Source organism: Perca flavescens, chromosome 6 (genome assembly GCF_004354835.1).
Source record: "Perca flavescens isolate YP-PL-M2 chromosome 6, PFLA_1.0, whole genome shotgun sequence".
NCBI lineage: Eukaryota > Metazoa > Chordata > Actinopteri > Perciformes > Percidae > Perca > Perca flavescens.
The window spans coordinates 13,291,151-13,297,150 of NC_041336.1; positions in this window are offsets into that span (position 1 = coordinate 13,291,151).

Here is a 6,000-nt window from a genome sequence, read left to right on the forward strand (position 1 = left end):
GAACAGCATGGCCCTACATTGTTTTGTTTTAGTGCTCAAAATCTTGCTCAAAGAAGAAGAATGAGAAGGAGAAGGAAAGGGGGGGAAGATGTTGGCAAAAAATCCTGAATATGTCAGAATTGTTGACCTCGTGCCACAGCTGTTTGGATGTACATGAAGCATTGTTTTGTTCGAGCTCCAACATGCCTCGGCTCTGATCACGTCTGGGTCGTAGCCGAATCCTAGCGAGAAGTGCTGTGTTGTGGATCGGAGCCATCTGCTGACATGTCTCTGGGCAGCTCACAGCTCTTTTTGTTTGCTGAATAAGTGTATGCTGAGAATGGCAGGAATGCAGTGTGTGTAATATTTCCTGATATTAAAGATCAATATTTGTGCAATAACAGAGAGAAGCAGCCATCTCATCACACAGAAGGACGTTCTCTGGGTATTTCCACTTTGCTCAGGGACTCATAGCCTTTGGCAGAACATCTTTCCTGCGCTGAAACAATACCAGACGTTGAAGGGCCTCGCCAGAGAAGGAGCTGGCATTATGAAAAGCACTCTACAGTCAGACGCAGAGGTCAGCCAGCCAACAGGTCTCCACATAAACAGCCCAAACCAACACATTCAGGCGTTCTTGTGAAAACAAACACTGGATATTAGGGGATTCTTTTTTGTATGTGGGTCAGTGGCTGTCAGCTGGATGGCTACAGACGTTGTCATGTCTAGATGGCAGCTGTGTTACCTGCAATAATAATGAACACTGTAAAAGTTTGTTAGAACAAGACGAATATGAGGACTTTGTGATGTCGGCGTAAGATCCATTCTATGTTGTCTTATTAAAGTCCTGATATTAATTAAAGGGATCCCCAAAACAAAACAAAAAAATTGAGTATCAAAGAAAGTGTTTGTAAAAGTTGTTTGTAGTTTGATTCATCACAAACAACAGCGGCTGTCATCAGCTTGAACTTTCAATTTTAACTTGTGAAACAAGTTCTCACAAGTCAAGTCAATTTTATTTATATAGCTCAAAATCACAACTTTGTCTTAAAGGGCTTTAAAATCTGTCCAGCAAACAACATCCTCTATCCCAAAATATGTCTAACTGCCCAGCTTTGGGTGGTGATAGCGTGACATAGAAGCAGTATATTCAGCCAAATCTGACTGATTACAGAGTTGACAGGTAGACAATGGAGTGGTACATTTTGGATAGATGTTTAGATGTTTTTAGCTCCGAACATTTGTCATTAACTGAATTTGGTGTGACCAACATACTAATTCAAGTTAAAAACATGTGCTCTTTTGTAGAAGACAAAAGTAAAAACTCTTACCAATACATTTTAAATAGATTGGCTTTTGAATTCATCTAAATAATTTCTCCTCTTATGATCTCACTGTCTATGGAACTGGGAAAGCAATTTCTTTGATATTGTAAAGTGTTGCAATTCATATTTCACACTTTTTCATGAGGTCTTTGAAAAGAACTCCAAACTTCTGTAAGGGAGGATGAATCCGGACAGTGAGTGCTTCCTGGAAGCGAGACAGACTTCAAAGATCCTGGTCACAGAAGCAAAGCCTGCCCATGCACTGCAAAAGAATCTGTCAAACAGCTGGCACAAAACAGATGTCGATCTCAATCCAGGCTAATCGCCCGCGGTCTGCAAATCATACAATCTACTTCTTAAGACACAGCAGCTCAAACCTATAAACCTGGGCCTATTCTACATCTACACCACCAATTAGCATCATTATGGAGCGCTCCACATCCTAAACAGGCCACTTCCGCCTCAACTGTACCGCTACAGCAGAGGGACCAGGTGAAATTAAAATGGTTTCCACATGCCTGGTGATGTATGGCTCCTGTAGGCTAGATAATGAGCTACACCAGCCATTAGGGTCAACTGGGAGAGATGGTTTGCAGATTGGGCCTAAATCCCACAGTTAGCGAACAAGCTAAACAAAGCCTCGACTAAGGAAAGTCATGCTCCAACAGCTTTTCCCGTTGTAATTCACCCTCGGATGAAGTCGAGTGAAAGAGGATGTCCGTCTCTCTGTGGTTCGATAGTTCTCTCTGATTTATCCTTGTTCCCTGCAGGAAGACAGAGGACTCATCATCTGTCCTGGTGTTGAGCAGGGTAAGTGTCCCTTGACAGGCCTTATTGTCTCCTCAGGGATGGAAGTTTGGCCTTCCTTTGTGCTTGTCCCTCAACAGGAGACACATACCTTTTACCATGTAGGGGTCCCAGCCTGTGGGGACATGCATGGGTTCACATTTACCTTATGTAGCGGCCCTGCTTTTTGAAAAGCCGGGTGGTCGGATGTGGACAAACTGATGCTTGTCAACACCTATGTTGTCCCAAAACATGAGACTAAGTGGACACATGTTGTAGGGACGGGAGGCGTGGTGACAGTCTGCTCATCTGTTGTTTGTTCCTGATTAGGCTCACACGAGATTGTCTTTCATGAAGTTGATTTAATCTTTAACAGATCTTTTGGAGCAGAACTCTGCATACTCAAATGTTTTTTTGGTTTTGAATACAGCAAGCAAGCATTATGATATAATTTGAAACGTGTGGTATAGTTAAACACAGTTCAAATTTAAATTAATGGGGTCTTGCAACCGTTTGGATCGGCCATGTGTTTACCAAACGGTGCTCCGGTTACTAAGTGTTGGGAGTATAGCAGCTTGCTGCCAGGCCAAAGGCTTCACACCCAGGTGCCAACGTGTATGTTGCCTTTTTGACGAGGACAGTGACAAGCAACCAGCATCTGTGCCAAGATGTGAGTTGTAATTCAACCAGTGTCCAAATGACCATGAAACCACAAGTCATGGATAAAAGCCAAAGGCACGGATATGAACTCTTTAATCTCCTACTCTTCTAATCGGTATAGCTTGATTTGAAATGACAGCCATTTATCAAGCACACCATCTGAACTTACAACTTTTTTATGATGTTAATTCTATTGAGAGAACGTCTGTTTGTCTCTAATGAGTTTGTGGCCCAGGGGGAAACTAATTTAAAGTTGCTTGAAACGACAGCAGCAACATGTTTCATGTTAACTTTTTCAGCTCAAACATGTGGGTACTTCTCATACTGTGTCCCAGTAGGGCATTTGCCAGTACTGTGTGCAACCTTGCAAGAGCTCACCGCGCTTGCAGATCTTTGATTTTGCTGTTTTGGCAAATGTCGCTGGCTGGTTTGTGCACTCCCATGTTTCATGGCTGTCAGTCACAGAGGTGGTCTTAGCTTTTAACCCTGTGGAGGTTCAAAGAGAATGGATTTTCCCAGTGCCATCAACCTTAATCAAAATCACATTGTCTACTGCTATTGGCCCATGGGGAAACTTGGAGGCTTATCCTGAACTTTACTTTGATTAGCCTGGCTCCTTGTATTGAGTTGCCCAACGTCTTCTGCTCTTTGATCTGCTAGAGCTCTTGCAGGAAGCTTTAGTACCCCCTAATCAGCAGTTTGTGGACCAGTCCAAGCTTCCCTGAGGGGTGCAGACAGAAGACTGACCCACAGACTGAGCGAGAAAAAACAGGGCCAAATTGGCAGACGCGCAGTCTGGCTCCAGCCAAGGATAACCTCGGGGTACTCCCATGCCTAATGTCACACGGTCATTAAATCAAGTAGCCTCCATTAAACTGAACACAACTGCTTTTGACACCAGTGTCTGACACTCTAACACCCTTCATGTGACCATTACAGGGATCGCTGCCCGGTGCACAGTTGTTGACATAAAGGGGAAGTTTGGCGATGCTTGAGGGCAGTGGTAAACCCACAAAACATTCAGCTTGACCAGTGGCTTAATTGTGTAGCGTATTGTATAGACTGCTTGGTGCAGTAATTCCAGATTAGGAATCTTGCTGTAGTGGCTGGGTGTGAATGTCATTCCCCTTCTCTCTCCTCTTTAACGTCTTCATCTGTCCTGTGGAAATAAAGGCCTAAAATACCCCCCCCCCAAAAAAAAGGAATCTTCTTCTACAGTTACCAGGGGGTACGTTGGAAGATTATAGAGTTGCTCAGCTAACTTGAATAGAATTTAAATTATGATTTATATATATATATATATATATATATATATATATATATGTGTGTGTGTGTGTGTGTGTGTATATCAAACTATTTGTTTTTAGGAAAAAAGTTAACTCACAGTAAATATTACACTACCAGTTACTATAAACTGACCGGACTCATCATCCACCAACATGGCTCAAGGCTGGAACATGCTTCTTCAGGCTTCCTGTATGCAAACACGAACATGGGTCGTTTGGGAACTCCATAATCCTGTGATCACGTCTTGTACAAAAAATGTGTTGTGACTCTATCCAATTTTATAGAGTTAATAGTGTTAAATAACATCTTGTTTAAAATCCATTAAAAAAAAAAAAAAAAACCTGGACCTGTGGCTGTACAGTACATCAGACTCAAAAGGTTGGGAACTACTGGTCTAGTGTTTCCAAGAGTCCTGTTTTGCTCATTGAGTTGGTTCTGGGACTAGCACAAAAGGTTAAGTGTTTAATTCCCATTGGGATTTGTGCACTTAAATTGTGCATTCTTGAAAATTATGTAGGTTCTAAATATGAAAGTATTCACCTTTTTGCCTATAACCAGCAGCCTGTACTGCTCATCTATAAAGCATCCACAGATCCTCGGGGGTCAAACAGTTCGGGATAGGCCGTGGTTGGAGACCTGAGACCTTTATGCTCTCAAAACAATGTCAAATGGAGCTTGACCTCACTCTCTGCCTTTTGACTCAGACCTCCCACTCACAAGTTGCTTTCAAAGGTCAGAAGCGTACTTTGGTCAGTATCTCCTGTCATTTTGTTTGCAAGCTTTGCCCTAATTAAGTCACAGAGGATCCTCTTTATCTTGTTTAATACCTGTTCCTGCTGAAACTATTACACACGATTGACCTTGTGTAATAGTGGACGTTGTACAGGTTGCACGTTTTGTTTGCCAGAGTCATATTTTCCTGGTTTTCTGTTGCACCTCGTTCCATCACTCTTTAATCAAGCCCACACTCTTTAAAATGCACAGACAATTCTTTAAAAGTTTCTAGTAAGCCACTATCACCATGTTTACAGATAGTGCTACAAGATTACTGTTCTGATATCACAAATAACAGATTAGCCACGGTAAAAAAACACCATCGTAACTTCAAATCTGTTTGTCCTCTTGTTATTCTTAACCCTTCTTCTGCTCCTTTTATCAGCTGGAGGTTTCTGTGTTTTCTCCAGGGACAAGGCATTAACAACGCAAGATGCTATAAACAGGAAACACAGGCCCTCTCTGGTTTCGTTGCTCATTGCTCCCAGGAAGAGACAGCCCCGTTTCAGTTAGTGACACAAACCAGAACACACACACACACGCACACACACATACACACACGCATGCACGCACACGCACAGTCCTCAGCATCTATTAAGTATCAGGCTTTACTTGACACCTTAATCTTCTACTTGTCGACACAGTGAGTGGAAGTTTACCTTGAGTTTTACAGTGACTACCCCGAGAACATTGATCCAGCCTAAAAAAAAGTCAGAGAATTTATAATCCTCTTTAAAAGAGACGGACATGGATGTGAGACATACTTACTGTAGGTCATGACGTTTTGCACTGATCAGAATATGAAAGGCGACATGAAAGAGAGGAATGTGTTGTGGAAATCTGGTGATTCATGAATGTGGAAAATAATGCAGTTCTGTTATTACTTCACTTCCTTGTTAACATTAGGTTCCAGGAGTCTTGTTTTCTTTTTGATTCTCTGGATCTAATATTTCGGTAAAAGGACAATACGTTGAGTCTGAACAATACATATGAATCAGTGGGAAACATTGCCTTGAAAGGATGAGAGATTTACAAAGTTATTATAAGTCTATAATATTGGGAAATCCAAAGGAAATTTATTTTACTTGATAACAGACTTTCCAAACTTTCCACTGAATAATAGCAAGTGGCAGATTGAATGCATTTCGCTATCGGGAGGAATTTGTCTCTCTCTATCAAACCCTACCTC